This window comes from Ambystoma mexicanum, chromosome 6p, assembly GCF_040938575.1.
Source record: "Ambystoma mexicanum isolate Mex_15411 chromosome 6p, UKY_AmexF1_1, whole genome shotgun sequence".
Lineage (NCBI taxonomy): Eukaryota > Metazoa > Chordata > Amphibia > Caudata > Ambystomatidae > Ambystoma > Ambystoma mexicanum.
This window is the reverse complement of record NC_090935.1, coordinates 1,202,529,904-1,202,549,491: the sequence shown is the minus strand read 5'-3', so window position 1 is coordinate 1,202,549,491 and position 19,588 is coordinate 1,202,529,904. Positions and strand designations below refer to the sequence as shown.

The 19,588-nt window shown below is 44.4% G+C and overlaps 1 protein-coding gene across 4 annotated transcripts in view; it reads right to left on the bottom strand.

The window, feature by feature from the left end:
• The window catches only part of AGTPBP1 (ATP/GTP binding carboxypeptidase 1), a 2,604,148-nt gene that overhangs the window by 2,570,925 nt on the left and 13,635 nt on the right, over positions 1-19,588 (bottom strand). The gene's annotated exons all lie outside the window — the stretch shown is intronic.

Below are 19,588 nucleotides of genomic sequence, written 5' to 3'. Positions count from 1 at the left end.
GTTAAGGGAACTGTGAGTGTGCACTCTCACACTTTACCCTGTCAGTTTTAGTTATTTAGTTAGTCTATATGCATAGTATGTTGTGGAGTGCTGCATGTGTATAGGGCATGGTTGGATGTGATGTATGTGATTTTTCAAGAGGTTTTAAGCTACATTTTTATTGACAATTTTATGTAGGTCTGTGTACTACTGAATTTTTTCAGGAATTGTAAATACAACTTATTCCTTGATTAAAACATTTATAATCTGGAAGACAAAACCCTGCCTTTCTGTTTACAAGGTGCCATTTTGAGCCCTGGTTGTGGGATCTAAATGGCAATGTGTGCTTGTTGGCAGCTCATCTTGTCCAGATAGAGAACGTGGGGTGGATGCCTTGAGCAGTAAGGGCTTGATCTATTATGAATGGAAGCTGTGCCAGGAGGTCCTGGACGAGATCTTCAATCTTTCGCCATCAACAGGAAGTGTGGATTGTTCTACTCCAGGGAATTTTTCTCAGAGAGAGGTCCTGGGGGTGTCATTGATCGTGGTCTACAACTTCAGTCTTCCCCATGCATTACGACATATTCACATAATCCTGTTAGTTTTAAAGCGGTTGTAGAGATGTTGGATTACCACGATTACAATTGCCCCGATTGCTTTAGCTCAGAGGAAACAGTAACAGATCTACAAGACATTTTCATCTACCCTTCTTGGCGCCTCCCGCAAAGGTTGAACATCTCTCAAACTCAGGGAGTTGAGTCGTTCATCCAAACCTCTGAATTTTCATACTTGGCTGCTGAGACATAATGAGTGAGACCTGTCAGATGACATCCTGGATATGCTCCTTTCCACCAGGTGGTCCACCATCGTCTATTTACACGTGTAGATGGTGAAAATATTCAGCTTGGTGCGAGAAAAGAAATATTGACCCAGTAGTCTGTTTCACTGCAACTTTTCTAGATTTTTCCCTATTTGGTTCAGAGGAGCCTTCAGATTGATACTGTGATGGGGACTTCAAAAAGGGAAATAAAAAAGGAATAATTATTTGCCATTCCCAAAATTATGCATTTACTAAAAAGTATGACTAACGCATTTCCACTAAGTCAACTCATTGTTCTCACGTGGTATTTATATTTGGCGTGAAATCTCCTTTACGTTCTTGTTCTTTGCACTGAACATTCTTAATGATTTTCCTGATTGCCAGTATCTCTGTGGGAAGTGTGAGGGATTAAAGGGTGCAAAAGGAGGAGCCTGACTAGGTGGCATGGTTGTTGGCATAAACCTTTATTATATGATAAATAAAAGTGAAACCCTAACTTTCCCTAACTCTAAGAGGGGTTTCCCTGCCTCAACCAAAAGTGCCAAGAATTCCAGGGTTAGAAATAGAGGGGAGCTAGGAGCTATTTAGCCCCCGCTTCTAGTATAGACTGGTTAGCTTGAAAGAAACAGCAACAAGGAGCTACTTTTGGCTCCTAAGGCCAAATGGTGCCTTCCAAACATGTAAACATGACATTAACTTTGATTATTTGAGAATGTTCAAAAAGAAGAATTAGAACACATCTAATACACATATAAACACAATGGTTCATACAAAATGGGCACAATGTTAAAAGGAGCATCTCTGGTAGCTCCTGGTACCCCTGCGGTAGCTCCTGCCTACAGGGTGATGCCCGGTACCCATGTGTTGGTTTTAGCTTCTGCTCATCGAACCTCAATTTCAAACCCTGGGATTCAGTCAGATGTCCATGTAAACTAAAGGTCTGCCGTCCCGTGTCAAAACCCTGCTTCTATCCATTACACTTATAACTAAACTAAAGATTTAATGGATCTTCTTGGTCCAGAAGTTGGACTCCCTTCTTCTTGACAACGAATCCCAGCTCCAACTGTAGGTGGGACCTTTACCTCATAGAAGGACTCCCTTCTGTAGGTCTTGATCCCTTTCCAAGGCATCAAAACTAGTTCCAGGATGAAATGTCAACAGTGTTAAAATCCTCAGTTAAACTCAATGGGCAAAGGGTAAAGTTCCAGTGCAAGTTTATTTCTGGGTCTGACGAGCATTACGAAAATAAATAAATTAATCGGGGCCATGGACCCGACATTGAGCAAATAAATAAATTAACCGGGCCAGGGGGCACCAGAGGCAGTTACAGGCCATGGCCTGGTTTATTTATTTTTTCAATGTTGTCGGGTCCGTGGACCCGACTTCTGGGCCGTGGCAGAGGACCATTACTGCCTCTGGTGCCCCCTGAAAGGGGGCACCAGAGGCAGTTACAGGCCATGGCCTGGTTTATTTATTAATTTGTATGGGTGTGGATGTCCTGTGAGTGCGCTGCTTTCCCTATTTTGCCAACCTCTGAAGCCTGAAAAGTAGATGCATGCATGCTTGACATGCGGCCAACTTTGCACCAGACCTGCAGATGAAATTAACTGGTCTGCTGTTAAATCTCAGTTACCAGTTTAATGATATCCACTACCAAATAATTGCTCATTATACTATAGCCAATATGATAGCTCAGGGGTTGAGCGGTAACTGCTGCGATGTGTGTGCTTTCAGCTTTCAGCATTGCATTTAAATTCTCTATGCTGTGGAATTCCACTATGCCCCCGATTAGTTACAATGGGCCTGAGGGATTCTTGGAATTTGAGAGTATATTTTACATTGTTATACCCAGTGATCCCATATCTCCCAGCACAATGGGGTCACACCAACTTAGCATCCACATGAATTACCCTTGCTTTCTCAGTACTGTTGCTCACCTAAATTTAGGGTTCTTTTGTATGGGAAAGCATTCCTAAATGACTCATTTCTAATTTGGCCTAAAATACTGAAAAGTATCTTGGCAGTCAACAGTTCCCTGTTTATTTGTGCTCCTTCAAGATATTTGGCACTCTTGTCTGCTGTTGGTGACATGGAATGTACATGTTCCCCTTAAGAACAGATTGTAAACTTATGGTTTTTTGGCCACTTATCCTGCTGTTAAATGCACCATTTCAGCCCCATATTTGGAAAAAATAAAAATCCTGGGGCGGGGGTCCCCCCAATGCCTCCCTAATTCGTTATAACTCCCTCGCTACGCTCGGTCGCCCCCACTATTTCAGAAAAATATCGACACATACACACTGGAAGAAATAACAAGAAACTAACCTTTGATCACTGTCCCAGACACCAAAAGCTATCTTTGGGACTGCATGGCTATCACTGTATGTGATGCTATTGTATCAAAGGTCACACACCATCGATTTTGAATATACTGCTTTGGGTGAGGGTGTTGACTTTTGGCTCGCCGGCCCACTGGGTGACAAATGTTAATGCTTCGGCCCCAAATTCAAAAAGGTTGGACAAGCCTGGTCTATATTGACCTTAAGACGGCCTTTGACATCGTCCCCAGGGGTAGGCTGTGGACTATTCTCTTGAATCTGGGTGCCGCCTCCACCCCTTCTGAGAGCCATCATGATATTATACCATGAGAATGGGGCTAAAATACATCACGGTATGGGTGGGGCATTTTCTAGTAAAGTGAGCATTCAAATAGGTGTATGCTTAGGATGCGTCTTGGCCCCAATTTTGTTTTGTTTGCTCATGAATGGTGTTATCTGCAAGTTGCTGTCTGTCTAGGGATGCCCCTACACTAGCCCATGACAAAATCCCGGTCTTGTTGTTTGCTGATGACACCATACGTTTGTCCCTAACACTCTAGGGACTTCGGCAACAGCTGGAGACTTTCTGTAGTTTCTGTGAGAAAAGTAAACAGTTTGACAATCAATATTGACAAAACAAAGGACATGGTTTTAGGAGTATGCGGGGGAGAAAGCATCGGAAACTTCACTTGACCCTAAATGGAACGTGGATTGAGCAGGTGGATAAACATGAATATTTGGGCATGAGAGTGCAGGAATATTGCTCTTGGAATGAGCAATTAAAAAAGGCAGCGTTGACGTTGGTCTGATATGGTGGCTCCATAGCCAACTTTGCCAAAACTCATGGGGGTGGTGCTGTTTCTGTGACCCTAGAGGCTTACAAGGCCCAGGCCAGACAGGCTGCTGTCTTTGGTGCCGAGTTATGGGGGATGGTCAAATCTTGCACAACTATTTGTAGGAGAGAACAGCTTTTTAAAAAATGTTTTAGGGCTCCCACCAAGTGCCCTGACACTAACCCATTGGACAAATATATAGAGCGAAGCCACTATTGTACTGGATCAGGTTGTGAAATAAGGAGAACCTCTTAGGGCTGCTTGGTATTTTAAAAGACGTAATTGACCAGGAGGGGGGGGGGTTATCATTTCCCTGGGTGCAGAAAGTAAAATCTGAGCTGATCCCATTGACCTAGAGGATCGCTGGACTAATCCTACGACCATTAATGCATCCTCAAAAGCTAAAATTCTGCAGGATGTCAAGGGGGAAAGAACAAAGGTGATAGTAGAGAGAATGGCTAAGTCATTGCAATTCAATAACTAGTGGGCCCTTAAACAGGTCCTGGGTTACGAAGGCTATCTCGATACTTTGAGACCCAAGTTAATGTGTTCCCTCGTCCATAAAGCTCTCTTTGACATTCTACCTCTAGCATCAACTAAATCTAAATGGAATGCAAGTGTGAGCCCAGATTGTCCTTTTTGCCCAGCGGAGAGGGAAGATCGAATTCACTTCCTGTTTCTTTGTCCTATGTATATGGATATTAGAAACATGTCATTAAGGCACCTCCTTATCCAACTACAGGTCTCAGTGAATGAGGCACTTGCATTTTAAGTGCTAAGGTTTCTTTGGCAACATTCACTGTGATTCGGGCCTGGTTCAGGAGAACAAAGATGAGCAATCTTCTCCCATAAAAACATAATTTTGTGCTTAATGATGAATTTTCTTACGATTACTGTTAGGCTAAAGAAGCACGATTCGGTCCGGTGCTATAATCACTTTCTTTACTGGATGTTTCATTACTCAAGGAACAAGTGATATATATTGAATGCACGCACTGAAGCACTTTTGTTCGACATGGGTTTTATAGGTACTGTTACCTAGTTCTCATCGTAATCTTTAATGCTGTCTGTGTAAAATGTATACTTTTGCATTCATTGACTGTATTTGATTTTATAATGTACATGTTTGGCTTTTATGGTAAATTCACACAGCCTAGGGTGGATGTTGACATGAGTGAATGATGGTCAAGGGTAGATTTTCACTGCCTCAATTGAGTTGGAGATAAGAGGCTCATGGCCATGCCTAAATCATAGCCGCTCAGATAGCACAGCAAGTAGAGCGTTCACTTTGACATCCAGTGAAAAGCCTGCCAACGCAGATTTGAATCCCGGCAGGGCCAAACCCAGCCTTTCATCCTTCCGAGGTCGATAAATTAGCACCACACACTGTGGGTAATAAGCAGCGCTCAGATGCCTGAGGGTTCGTAGCGCTATATAAATGCAAATTATTATTATGCGCAATCAAGTCACAGCAGTCCAAATTTCTGTCACAAAGAACATGCCCAGCATGTGCCTCACTGATACAGCAGTGGTAGAATCACCCACATAGAACAGGAACAGTTAATTTCCTCAGCAACGCAAGATTCTCAAAGATAGAACAAATAACATTGATAGCGACCAGTGACAATTTGCATGCTTACTCAAATCAGAAAAGCTTTTCAGTAGCAGTAGGAATTCAGTAAATCATGATTAGAAGGAATTCCGCCTTAGAAAATAAATTATTTATATAACAATTCCCAGCCAATCTACAGCTGGTTCACTTCGTTAAACATGTTGCAGAAGAGGATGTTCACATAATACAGAGCGATAAGTCACACAATACGCCTTTAATTATTTCTCTTAGGTCTGGCCATTTGATCTCTTCTGTATACATTTTATTTTTTAAAACACAAAAACCTAGCCAATTACACAGTAAAGCAAACATGAATTGTATTGTGTGTTTTGAGGTACGATAGCAGATTTGTCTTTTGATATTTAATGAAAGTCCTCCTTTCCTGGAACTAGTGCTACCAATTGATATTCCAATGTTATGCTACAACAGTGCAGAGAGGTAAGGTAAGGACTCCATGCTAAATTCTAGATCTAATCTCATGGTCAAATTCTGGATGAACAGAGTTGATGATTTGTTATTTACATGGAACATATTTACATACAACCTTCACCCAACCGAAATTGGTAATCATTTATTTACCTCGGGAGGATGAAAGGCTAAGTTACCTTTTCTGGGATTCAAACCTGTGACCCGCATATCTCACACACATTACAGTAGTGAGCGCTCAACCAACTGACCTATCTTACCGGCTAACATCCTACAGAGGTCGGTATACTGACTGTCGACTGAGGTATAATAATCACAGTGCCTAGAAGTTGGACAAACCATGCATAAAACACTACATAAAGAAGTTAAATACCTATACTTATATGGATTATCACTACCGGGACAGGTTTTGCAGACATTATAATTCAATCACACATGTAAGTGTTTTGACAGGTCAGGTTTCTAAAGTTTTAATAATAGTCTTAAGCATTTGATAGAGTCAGTGACTACTGTGATTGGTGTAATAACAATCGCTCACCCTTGAGCAATGACTATGCTGCCACTGACCATTTGGAGTAATTTACCCAATAGACAGCAAGTTAAGGTTCAATGGATGTAAAACTAGACCTTGCATACTCATGATTTAATTTAAACCCTAATCATAAAAACTGTGTAAAATTATAAGAGAGTGCACATTATTTTCCACCACAAGAGTGTAAAAAGTATGCAAAAGGCAACCAAAACATGACAAAATTAGAAAATGAATAGGACCCATTAGAAACAAAAAAGTTGTTCAGCAAAGACGTCTGGTTTCAAATTATTTATAACATTTGTGGAAAACCTCCTACACAATTTGTATAAACACATCATATAGATGCATCTTGCTGATAAATGAACACAGAGCACAGGAAGCGTTGTGGTTTCTGTCAAGTAGCCTGACCTTTATACTGCTATCTGCTCTAAACTGGTGCATATCATTACGCAGGAAAAGAATAAAGATAACGTATTTACAGGATTCTAATGCGTAAAAAGGCCTGGTAGGATGCTTATCCGGAGGCCTGCCTGGGACCGGACCCATGATGGACACTGTCCACAAGTTCACTAGTTATTCGGGATATAGGATGAATAGATCCAAATCGGAGCTCTTCCCTCTAACGGATTTCAGGGCAATTCCGCCAGACTAACTGGGGTTCAAATCGGTCCCAGTGTGATTTAAATATTTAGGTATAGTTCTCTCCACGTCACACAAATCCTTGTATGCCAATAATCATGCAGAATACCTACAGTCACCCAGGGTTAAATTGAAGGTATGGTCCAGGCTTCCCCTCTCACTGACTGGTTGGCTCTTTTTGCTCAAAATTATTGTGCTTCCCAAAGTCCTCTACTATTTTTGTAATGTTCTGATATGGCCAGGGAGGGAGTTCTTCACAAGGTTGTGGTTGTTCAAGCTGGAAATTAGTTGGTGGGGTGGCAGGGCGGGCGGCTAGGATTAGCTGGGAACAGCTGGTTGAGCCCTATGCAAAGGGGGGTTTGGCTCTGCCAGATTTCAAACTTTATTTGGTAGCAGAGGTGCACTTTGCTGGTTATTGGTACGCCACTGGGGGCAGGGCGATACATATATCCCTGGTACAATATGGGGCAGCCCCCACTGATTTACGATCAGTTATTTTCAGTGACCAATATGTAGACTCCTGCTCATTTGATCCAGTTCATACTAATGTGAATGCATGGGCCAGAATATATCGCAGGCTGGCGCTCACCACTCCCTAGAATAGGCAGGTCCAACTATGGCATTACCCAGGTTTGACATCCAACATATGAGGTGGAGGTGCGGGGTGCATGGGGGTGGACGAGCCCTTGACAATTGAGGACCTGTAGATTTGTGTCTCTGGAAGAATTCTGTTCAAAGCTGGGAAGACATATTTTTTTGAAGTTACTGCATTATTACCGTATCCAGGCTGCCGCCCGTCGTTTGTGGCCCTCCTTATCGCTTGAGCCTGAAGCATATGCATGCATTGCGAAAATCACTGACAGGGGTGAGAATAAACATATGGTTTCCAGACTCTACTGCCAGGTGCAGGCATGGTGAGGGCGTAAAAAAACAGGCCTGGCAGAAATGGGAGCAGGATATAGGCACAGGGTTTACGGATATACAGTGGAGCCGGCGCTGCCTGCTGACCAAAGAGGTATCTATGAAGGCAGGGTATCGACCGATACATTTTAAAATACTCAATCATTACATTATTCCCCTGATAGAGTTGCTAAATTGTCCACCGATGCGAGTGGGGCATGTGTAAATTGTGGTTACTCTCCTGCCAACTACCACCATATGTTTTGGGAATGTCCACCCATCAGTTTATATTGGCAAGAGGTGGCCGATATGGATATGTTGAATAACATTGTTGGGCTTCCTCCAGTTCTGTCTCCATTGAAATACCTGTGAGGGGATACAGGTAAAGTAGCAGTTGTCACCAGAAGATTCTTTAATCTTGCTTGTATCATAGTCAAATAAATGTATCCTTTGGCACTGGAAGTCAGCACATGCCCCAACCTGTGAGGAGTGGCTGGAAGACCTGGTGTACACTAATGAAAGGGAGGTAACATTCATTGCTATGGTGACCCCCGCCTAAGGACATTTGGGCGCCATTCTGTGCATATCTGGCTCGTGAAGATCAGCTAAGTAGTGGGTAGCGCATGGAGCGAACATTGTGATGGACTGCATTTTGCGGGCAGTATAACGTGGGTGTGGTCTAGGTCTATGGTGAGCTGTTGTCAATCATTCCATGTTGCTATTCGTTTGCATTTTGATTCGACAATGCCATGCTGTCTTTGTGTTTTTGCTGAAAATAAAATGTAAAAATGTTTTTTTAAAGAAACAGTGATCTTGCTTACGGGCAATTTCTTGTCTGCTAGATCGCTCCACATCTTGCCACTGCGTAAGCGTTTGGTGTCTCAAATCCCATCTTGGGGTAATTTGTCTCCCGCTCTTCGCTGGGCTCTGGTTTCCTTCATCCCCCACCTTGCGGTTCGATTTCTTGTGTCCCACCTTGGGGTTCTGTTTCTCACTGCGATTTGCTATTGTTTTTCTCACCCCGCTCTGAGTTAGAGTCTCTTTCGCCCCAGCTTGGGATGAGGTTTCTCGGAACCCTTCTTAGGGACTTGCTTTGCTCGCCCCGCCCCGGTGTATGATCTCTTGGACCCGCCGTGGGTATAATTTCTTGCACCCGCCCTGGGGTATGGTTTCTTGCAGCCCCCCCTGCCTCCCAGATTCCACCTTGTACCTGGCAGTTCGTTGCTCCTCAGCTGGCTGGGGGGGGGGGGGGGGGGAGAGGAAGTGTGGTAGTAACATTGCTGGTTCTTTTGCTACCCTCTCCTTCGGTGGGATTACTGCCTACCTGTCACGGGGTCCCCGCTACTCTGCAACACCCACCTCTCAAGATGTCGGTCGGTGAACGGGCTGAGCTCCTGGGAATTCCTTGCTCCACGTTCCGAGGGTATCTCAACATTCCGGAGCCTAGGTCTCCAGCGAACCTGCAATACACATTCATCCTCCACCTCCTAGAAGGAGGGCTCCATGCTTCTGACGATCAGTGGAAGTCTCTCTCTTTTGTGGCGAGTCAAAAGACATGATGCACAATATTTCAGTTAAGTTACACTCTATGGCCTAACTTTCCCCATGGGTGGTCCCTACCTATATTACTGACTACGGTGCTCATTATTCGTGAACATCCAAAGAAACAAGTACGCTGTCTAAGACTATCCTAACTGACCCTACCACTTTGAAAATTAAGGTCAGGAGAATGACTCCTTTCTCATTAAGGTACTTCTAGGATTCTCTTTAAAACATAATCCACAAATGTCTTCTTGGTCCTGTCTCCAGTTCTTCAAATGGGTTTTTGAGTTTTCCCTCCTCTTTGGGAACCCCTTTTGGGGCTCTATTATAAGATCTATATTCCTGGCTGTTGGTCTCAATGTATCCTTGTAAGGTATCATTGCTTTGGTAGGCTCTTTCTCCTGGGCAACTATAGTTCAGCTTGTTTTGGTCCACTTCACTTTGTGGCTCAGTTGTCTATTTCCTCTAAACTCTAGCTCATACCTTTCTTTCTCTTGGGTATTATATTCTTCTTGTGCAGAATACAGAGTTAATTTCCCCCATGGCATTATCCACTGTTCTTCTCTCATTCAGCTTTTCAATAATTTTCTCTTATATCACAACATTTTGAGTTCATTCATTTCCAGGATAACTGTTTCATAGCCTCTACTGAGACAAGTTGATTGTACGGTGCAAGGATTCCCTCTGGGCCTCCCATGCTTCACATTCTCCCAATTACCTTCGTTCTTGAAGGAGAACGTCTTCGGGAGCCTTGTTCCTCGGGGACCTTCGGGTCATAAACACCATTGCCTTCTCTTTGCTGGCTTTTCTCTCCTCACGTTCTCTCGCATTTCCTTGCCGTGCCACAGTGCTTCAATGCGGGACCGGATACCCTGTGACTCATTATTGGCTGTGATATCGGAGATAGTTTGTGATCCAGCTGTCCACCACAGATTTTCCTTTGGGGTCTAGCCACCACCTTCTCCTGGGTTCCTGCCCTGTGGGTTTCTCCCACTTCGGGTTAGCCATAGCTCTTGCATCCTGCTCTGTGATATCGAGCGTGTTTGAAACTCATGGTCTTCCTGGTTTCCGACTTCTCCTGATGTCACATTGCTTGGGAGCTTCCCAACACTGTATGCGTTCCTCACTCTCTGCCCTCTGCCTTCTCTCTGAGTGCACGTGTCCTGCGCAATAGGCTCAGGTGCTCTGTCCTGCGCGGTAAACTCAGGTGTACCCTCCCATGACCCCTTCTCAACTCTTGCTTCTAAGGTCTGGTCGGAAGTCTCTGATGTAGTCCGGCGTCTGGGTCTTTGTGGTTCCTTCGGTTCTTTTGGTTTCTTGTTTTTCTCGGAATGCAGGTAGGGTCTGGCTCCGCTGGAGGCCACCTTGACAGGATCTAAAGCCCTAGCCAAAGGGAAACCAAGGGAGACGGCCCAAATAGCAGGGAAAAAGCTTGAAAGCACCAAAAACCCTGCTGATGACAAGCTCCAGGTGATCAGGGAAGCCTTCAGAAGAGAGTATTACTCCGAGAGAGGCTTGTCCTAAATACTTCCAAACAAGTAAATGAGTGTAGAATCCAGATCCAAAAGGAACTAGGGAATTAACCCAGCACGGAATCTCAGACAGATAGAAAATAGAGCTGAGAATAGATGGAACACCAGAATGGTGAAAAGGATCTACAGAGGTACAGACCAGTGGCCACAATACGTAGCACGGAGCAGAAACGAAGAGAAGAGAATCGAACAGCGAGCCAGAAACCAGTGAATGGCGACCGGAGGCAGACTAAGCTCGCGGCGGGAAGGCAAGGCAACAGAAAGAGAAATGCTAGTATAAACTAGCGAAGAGGGAGAGAGATGAGCTGGACGCAGGGAGACGAAAGGAGGAATTGCTGCTCAGAGCAACAGCGGAATACCTGGAAGAGGAATGGATATAACGCACTACGTAGAACGCGTAGTGCGTGGATATCCAACTCTCGGGCGGCCATCTTGGTAGAAGTCTAGACCTTCACGCCGACTTCTGTGGCCCTTTTCCCGGACTCAGCGTAGCGCCCGGCTCTGTAGCTTCCAGCGTGGCCACATACGCCACTGCGGGCGCATGACAGCACGTTAATCAATGTACTTGTCCCAGTGGATTGGATACCGTGATTTAAAAGAACATGTAATTTTTCCATAAGATAATGGGATCTATTCAGTGTTTCTTCGCCCCAGTCTCAGTATTTCACCATTTTTGGTATTTTTGAACATCCCATGCAGGTCACAGTATGCACAGCTTTAGGATTTCCTCGCGGGAACGGGCGTCCTTGTCCCTTAAGGGGGGAGTGTCTCCTGGTGAGGTCCCATTTGCCTGTACCCCTACGAAGGGTTTTGCATAGAGGGCTCAACTTCCTAATCTCACGGTGGGCTAGCAGGGGGAGGGGAGTCAGCGCCCCCGTTGGGAGAAGGGACAAAGTCCTTTGATTCATCACACTTTCCTCTAAAGATGATGAGCTCTTTATTCATCTATAAGGGGGTGCGGCTTTCCACGATTCTTTCAATCCTTGATGATACTGTGCCCACATAGGGACAGAAATCCCACCAATCATTTCTACATGAGGTTTCTGGTTATCAGTCATTGCAATGCCCATGTAGCCAACAAAGATAGGATTGGAGAGTCTTGAGGATAGGCAGGACAGGAGTTCCCTTATTAAGGACCTCCTGCCCTCTAAGGTAGTGGATTACTGTGCGTCTATCCCAATATTTAGCTTCACTTATATTTCTCCAATGGTTGCAGACAAGATACAAGGTTCTTTTATTTTAAAATCAAAATTGTTTAAAAAAGAAAATAAATAAAATAACACCTCTTCAGCACTTGGGATGCCATGAAGGCGGTGATCAGGGGGGAGCGGATAGCCCACAGGGCGGTATACCAAAAACAGAGAATAGAGACCCGCATGAGGCTAGAAGAAGCCGTATTGCCGGCCAAAGGTAAACCCAAGAAGGATTGGTCGCAGAGGGCCCATCGCTCCCTACAGGTAGCCTAGAACAGACTTGAAGCCCATTATGCAGAGGAAACGGCCCACACTCTAGCCAAATCTAAGCAGGGCTACTATGCCAAAAGCAATAAAGCAAACAAATTCCTGATGGAAAGATTAGCCAAGCATCCCGCAATCGGTCAGAACAAGAGCGCTATATTGAAGGGGCTGCCCTCCCACATCTCAAAAAAGACCAACATAGAAGCACTGGATGCCCCAATCACGAGCGAAAAAGTAGACATGGCCATTAAATCTCTGAAGACCAGGGCCCCGGGCCCAGATGGGTTCACAACGAAATACTACAAGCTATTTTGCCCACAACTCCTGGCCCCCCTGACAACCATTTTTAACTCCTTTGGCCTTTCGGGCTCTGTTACCCCAACTATCCTCCTACTCAAGCCTAGAAAAGAAACCAGAGAGAGCACCCCGTATAGACCCATCTCCCTATTAAATATAGATGCAAACATATACTGTAAAATCTTAGCGAACCGCTTGGCGGCAGTCCTTCCTAGATTAATCAACCCGGATCAAAATGGCTTCATAGTAAGAAGGTCAACTGGGGACAATATCCGTCGGGCACTACATTTAGTGGAAATATCAGCCTTGGACCATCATAAAATGGCACTATTAGCCTTGGACGCGTCCACGATCTTAGATAAAGTGGACCGGTCCTTCTTGCAGCTTACCCTTGAGGCATTCCAATTCGGCCCAAGCTTTTGTAAAATGGTCCTGGCTTGCTCCCTGAAAACCTATCTGTGGGTTAACCAAAATCTAACAGCGCCCATACCACTAACCTGTGGGACCAGGCAGGGGTGCCCCCCCTCTTGTTTGCCCTGATAATGGAGCCATTGGCCCAGCAGGTTTGCATGGACCCCAATATTAAGGGGAAGAAAATAGGCGCCTCACACCACAAAATCACGCTCTATGCCGATGATGTCCTGCTGTCCATAACAAACATACAACCCTCATTGAACACTCTCTCCAAGAACTACATAAATTCGGAAAGGTTGCAAGATTCACCATCAATTATGGAAAATCCTCAGCCTTGGGGGGAGGGGGTGGGGACAGTCTAACACCGGAGGAGATGGAAGCCCTCAAACCTCTCTGTCCCATCCAATGGAATGGGAAATCCACAAATTACCTAGGAGTTCAGATCCCGGCCCACCCAGGAGATGTATACTCAGCAAATCCCACCCCCCGTTTTTTTAAAGAATTATAAAAAGACCTTGAGCGCTGGGCTTCCCAATAAATCGCTCCTGTGACGGATCACTTAAATGAATCTTCTCCCACGATTCCTCTACTTCTGCTCCTCCTTACCCGCTCCAATCCCGTTACCCCCCTTCTATACTTACAACAGAAGATGCTCCGATTTATATGGCGAGGGAAGAAAGCCAGGATCCCCCAAAACGTAATGATGGGCAGTGCGCGCTTGGGGGCATAGGTGGTCCAAATCTACGTAAATATCAGGTTGGCTCGCAATTGGCGCACTTCCATGCCTGGCTTCCGTCATCGGAACCGCTGAGATGGGTGGAGATTGAACAGTCAAGACTGCCACTCCGCCTCTGTTCTCCTCCCTACATTCCTCCCCTGATGCGGAACACCTGGCCAGGCATACTCCCATCCACAAAATGCACTCTACAAATATGGGACTGGGCGCTGAAGTCCAAAAATAACCCACGCGGCTTGGGTCCAAATACCCCGATCTTCCAAAACCCATCCTTCTCCCCCAGAACCCACCCCACAAACTTTAGGAATTGGGCAAGAGGAGGGGCTGAAAACCCTAGCGCAATTATTCGAGAATGGCCAACCCTGCCCGTTTTAAAACTGTCAAACAAACTTCCAGTTGTCCGAAACAGATAGTTTTCCTCTTCCCAACTCTGCCAATGGTGCACTCACCCCCTGTTCCGACTAGGGGCCACTCGAAAACCTTAGCCCTATCGAACTTAACATGCATGGGGAACCGGCAAGAGGAAAGATATCCAGCTTATACAAATTATTGCAGGAGGACATGCTTACTCTCAGGTCCACGTACATAACACAATGGGAAACGGATCTGGGTCACCCGACTGAGAATCATATCTGGGTGGACATATGGGCAAGAAGCTACTCCTCCTCGTTTTACATCACGAATGGAGAATGTGCTGTTAAGCTGCTCCTCTGCTAGTACTACACCCTCCCCCCGTGCATCTCCACCAGATCTAGAATACGCAAGACTCACTATGTCCCATCGCCCAATCCTTCTGGGACCGGCGTCTCTCCACCATCGAATCCATCACCCATATCGCGATCCCCAAGGTCCCCGAGGTGGTCCTCCTGGGTTCCGCAGCTCAAGGGACATACCCAAGAAAAGGTGTGACAGCTAAACTCATCAGGCAACTGCTTCTCGCAGGGAGAATCACGATCACCTGCACCTGAAAGACCCCAGAGGGCCCATTGATGACCCTCTGGTGGAATAAAACTTGGGACATCCTGGTGGCGGAAAAGGTCACTGCCGCCAGAGAAAGCCTACTGCATAGGTTCACAGACTTATTGGCCCGGATACTAAAATATGACCAGAACTTCCCAGCATAAACACACAAGCCCCGCTTTTCACAGCTGGCCTTGAGTGATAATGTTTTAAAATGGACTTCCTGCAACCTTCCACCAGGTCATAGATGGACAAGTGGGACAGGAGGGGAATTGTGCGCACAGAGGTGCAGGGGAAGGGGAAGCGAACCAGCAGCTGCTGACCCATCCAAGCACTATTTAATATAACACTTGTGAAATTGTATTGTTTCCCCATACATGCAACCGAACCAAAATAAACATTTTTTTTTTAAAGTTTTTTACAAAAAAACGAGAACTTTCACATCAAATCTTTGAAAGGCTTTTTTTTCTCTCATTCATTACCACAGAAGAAAAGCATGTCAATAATATTTCAGCTTTTGTACTGCGGTCCAGTAATGTAAGATAAAACACTCCCCGATTGAGTCTCCAGGTTGTCAGCAATGAGGTTAACCACAGCTCACAATAGCCTCAACAGGGACACACACACTGTGGCAACTCCCAAAAATATCTCCAATCTCTAGCACATGTAACCATCTCATCTCACTTTCCATAAGAGCTTCCAGGCCACATAGAATGCCTGGGTGAAGACGTATATAATTTAACTAATGCAAATACTGAGCAACCACCTTTATGAGACACAAAGGATTTGATTATGCTAAGTTTTTTGTTAAATCATAATCTCATAAAATGTCGATATTTAACCAGGCATTGAAATATATCCCAAGATAATATTCTTCTTGAGGTTACCCAAGAATATGTTTATCTATCGAGTTTCCAGTTAATTTTCTCTAATTCTTTCTTATTTCCCCATATGATCATGATTTAAGTCTTTTGGGGGTTTATGGTCAAACCATACATTTTTGAGTCACTTCCTAAACCCATATGCTGTGTTCTAGTCCTATTGCTGTGTTGTCCAACAACAAAGTGTTGTCGGCTTAGGAAAGCCACGACAAGGCTTTACGGTTATTAGGGGCCAAATTATGTCACTCATCTAGACAATAGTGCATATCCAAAATGAATAAGTTGTAAAGCAGTGATGCCAAAACGCACCACTGTTTTACTCCATGGCAGGGTCCTATTTCAGATGACAGGGTTCGATGACCATCAAGTCTAGTGCTGACAGTAGTCTCTTGATCTAATTGCTTGATCATTTCCAGTATTGATGGATCGATAACAAGCTTAGACATTTTATGCAATAGCAGGCACTGAGGTAGAAAATCAAAAGCTTTGATGTAATCAACGAAGCAAATATATAGCTTGCTTCCCTTTTTAGCTAATGTGGATCTGATCAAATACAAAAGAGGGAATATTTTATGCAGTGTCCCCATTCCTTTGCCAAATGCAGTTTGTTGTATGGGCAGGATTTCCCCATCTTTAACCCACTTATTTTTCAAGTACGCACAACTAGAAAATCTTAGATATGCTATTGCTAAGTACCAATAATCCTTAATTAACCAGATTTGTACTAAGTCCCCTCTTAAAGACTGGCACGATAATGGCCTTCTTCCATGATGGAGGTATTCTTCCAGTCCTCGATATAACCAAAAAAAAAAACAATTTAATATCTCGGCCCACAATGCTGTTTAATTGTTTCAGAGGTTTGTTGTTGCTGGAAACCTCTGCGTGTGGAACTTTTTGCCCTCCGCCAGAACACACAAGACTGTATTTTTGAGCTGGAGACCCGATCCTTTTGCTGAAACCCTAGATGGCTTTAGTCAATTCTGGTGCCGGGGCCCACCACGCATTACCTCATTTCTCCACGATAGCTCATATTCTCCTTCATGCTTTTCCACAGGCTACACGACTGATACTGGGCATACAGTTTTGCATCTCCCATATTTCATATCCAATGGCCTTAAAGATGAACATGGATGGACCAATTCTTCATCTACTTTTCAGGAATATCATCTTATTGAACTTCCAACAGCAGCCTCATCTGTTAGTGCCGGAGGGCTCGCTCCAACTGATGGCTTGGCTCATATCAGGAACGCATGGTCCACTGGGGCATTTCAAAAGAAGCTTCAGAGTTTGTGCAGCCCCCAATTCCATTAGGCCATACAACTGTGCAAGTAAGACCTGGATACACTGGTATTTTCCAAGGTTTCCGGACACAGTTTGTGTACAGTTAATGCAGGTGGTAAAAGGTTTGGCAGAAATGGCAGCTACGTTGCCTTACTGTACTGTCAACATTAATTAAATGGCTATTTCCTCCAGTCATGATTTGGTCAATTGTTTTACACCAGGCAAGCATCCTTTGGCCTGGAGGTTGTTTAAAAGGGTGTGCGTTAGCCACCGTCCTAGACTGAAGTATTCCTGCATGTTGGATGAACTCCAAGTGTCAGCAGACTTCAAGGGAATGATTGGGGTAAAACCTGGCCTGATCTTAAGAGGGAAGATAAGTGCCTCTGCCAAGAGTGAATACAAAGGGCTCGCTCCCAGAGTCCCCGTTACCTGTGAAGTGAAAGAAAAGTCGTTTTTAAGACAAGTGCTTAATAATGTGCACTATAAGGGAATAAATGCAATGTGCACAAAGTATGAGTGTAGCAAAACGAGGGTCCATCTCAAGGGATCACACATAAAAATGAAAAATGTCATTTATTTCCATCTACTCCTTGTTGATTAACTTAGGTGGTCCTCTTTCCCAGATATTTTTCTAGGAATGTTACTGTTACAATAGTCAGTGCGTTTTTTTCTCCTCTCAACAGCATTCCCCACCAGTCTCTCGTCAAAAGGGAAGGGGCACTTTCTACAATTTTTGCAAAATAATATGTTTGAAGTTTAGTTAGGGATGGGCATCAGGTGCAGAGGTGGAATAGATTTTCCAAGACTCCTACCCCCCTGCAAAACCGACACGATGGAATTCCTGAACTCTTGCTCTCTCTTGCTGGGACGATCTCCATTTTGGGGTACAGGTTAAATCTGATCTGTATGAATTGAGACCTAAAGTAACGGTGTGGAAATGTCTTTAAGTAACTTGGCGTCTCTCCAAATGATCTTACTGCTTCAGGTGGCAAAACAGTTTAAATTAGCTTGCTGCCTCAAAGGCCACGATCCAGTTTCTTTCCCACCGCTTTTTATTTAAACTTTGCCTGGGTTGAACAACAGGTTGATCCCAATACCTCAATGAGCAGTCTATAAGTCTGGTCCTACAAGCTCCCAAACATACTATTTCCAGACACCACCTCAGCTTTTATTATCGCAAACATTGTTGGCAGCGAGATCGACAAGTATCTTCTGAAAAGGGTCAGGGCTTTTCACTACACCACTTTGTTCAAAGGGATTAGCCCCAACTCCCTTCTGATGATTTGAATTAGGATAGACTTAGGGAGACCGAGCACTCTCTTCCAGAAGAGGTCCTCTAATAGGGGCCATTTTTTTTGGGGGGGGATAGAGATCAGCGCATCAGCACCATCGGTCACTGCGGGAGCGGTTAGTGGTTGCAGAGAAAATCCACGCTTCAAGATTAAGGCTTGACTCGATAGTGCACTATTTTTTGTTTTATCTTTAAGGCAGTTTTTGTTTGCATCGAGTTTTTGCAAATCTGGACACCCAGGTATTTCAAGTAGTCAACCACCACTATTTTCTCAGAACCTAAACGCCAAGGAAATTGTTCCTTCCACTTCTCTGTGCTCTTTTGTAGGACTAGGATCTTTGTTTTCCCTAGATTCACCTGTAAGTCGTTTAGGGCAGCGTATTCCTCCAGTTCGTTGAATTGTCTCTGTAAGCTTATGGGCGTGATGTTCAGAAGGACCAGATCGTCCGCGTAGAGAAGTCGACTGACTTTCACTTCTCCAATTTCTGGGGGAAAACACCTAACCTTATCCATTGAGTCTGCCAAGTCAGAGATGTAGAGATTAAAAACAGCAGGGGCTAAAGGGCACCCTTGTTTTACGCGACAACCTATGCACTTAGTACTCAAGAGGCCTGAGGTGTGATTCGACAAGAGGAATCTATATGCAGTGCCTTTAGCTGGTCAACCAAGTCTGAAGGGCAGTTCCATAATAGCAGCTTATTACAAAGTATTTTTCTGCTAATGTCATTGAAAGCTTTCAATAGATCAACAAAAGCTATGTAGATCTTCTGGTTTGTTTGTTGGACTCTGTTCATTAGTAGCGACAGAAGGAATATTGGTGGAGAAATCCCCAAGCCCTTTGTGAAGCCAGAAAATATTCTTTATTAACCCTGGAACCGGGCAGTCTTTATATGATAAATTCTAAACAGATGAATATTGCAGCAGTATAACAATAACAAAATGATGGGCTGGCTTTGAATACTACATACAATAGCCTCAGGCGCCTCACAGGTCACCTCTATAAAGAATGACCTTGCCACCTGAGTGTATATAAATTCACATTTGATAAATAACATACTGGCGTTACCTTAAACGGGCAAACAATGCATTAAACGTGTTCATAGCTTTAAATATATTTGCTTTTCATTAAAGGAACCAA